This window comes from Nanorana parkeri, unplaced genomic scaffold (assembly GCF_000935625.1).
Source record: "Nanorana parkeri isolate BGI_ZX_2015 unplaced genomic scaffold, ASM93562v1 scaffold2976, whole genome shotgun sequence".
Taxonomy (NCBI): domain Eukaryota; kingdom Metazoa; phylum Chordata; class Amphibia; order Anura; family Dicroglossidae; genus Nanorana; species Nanorana parkeri.
This window is the reverse complement of record NW_017309244.1, coordinates 75274-76317: the sequence shown is the minus strand read 5'-3', so window position 1 is coordinate 76317 and position 1044 is coordinate 75274.

Here is a 1044-nt window from a genome sequence, read left to right as displayed (position 1 = left end):
TATATATATATATATACAGGATCTACTGATCTCTATACAATGTGATATATAGTAAATAGATAATGTATATAGGCTGTTTTCCCAAAAATAAGACCGAGTTGTGACCATTCCCAGGGCCGGTGGTGGCATAAGGGGGAACTTGAAGAGGCGCGGGAGAGAATCAGCGGTGCCAATGAAGCCGGCACTAGAGGAAGTGAGGCGGCACCGGAGGGAGCAGAGCCGCACAAGCCGATGTTTCCTCTATAGCGCCGGCTCCTGTCACAGGCGGAGTGATACCAAATGCACTCCGCCAGTGAGGAATCTATAGTGGAAGCTTCGCCCATTCTGGCCAGCGATTGGCTATCAAATTGCTCTAGCAAAGGTTCGGCACCCCTGATTGCCCTGATCACCATATTTGTGTACATGAATAAGTGCGGATTGTTGTACATAAAAAAATTAACAAAATTACAAAAATAAGAAAATTGCAATGATCTCTATACATTGTATATGGAAACATTAATGATTTGGGGATGGTTTTCTATCTGCACTAATGTTTGGCGAACAGTCACATATAACATATATATTTTCTATATTTAGATGGGATGCTTTTGTATTTGGTGACATTATTTACTGTTTGATCATTTACATTAAACTCCACACATAAAGGATAAATGTTCGTTACATTGATATATTTATTCAGTCAGGGGCGTCACATAATGTCATACGGTGCTAACGTTTCGGGTCCTCACAGGGATCCTTCATCAGACCGACACAGTGTCACAGCTCTGATCAATGTATCAATGTAATATCTGACAAACATGTTGTGACCAGTTTGGTGGAGGAACCCGAGTGTCCTGCACAGAGCCCCGACCTCAACCCTACTGAACACCTTTGGGATGAATTGGAACCCAGAATGTGAGTCTGGAGGGAGCAATCACGCTTCTCTGTCTGGCAATCCGATGGGCGTGTCTGGATTTGGCGGTTGCCAGGAGAACGGTACTTGCCTGACTGCATTGTGCCAAGTGTAAAGTTTGGGGGAGGGGGGATTATGGGGTGGGGTTGTTT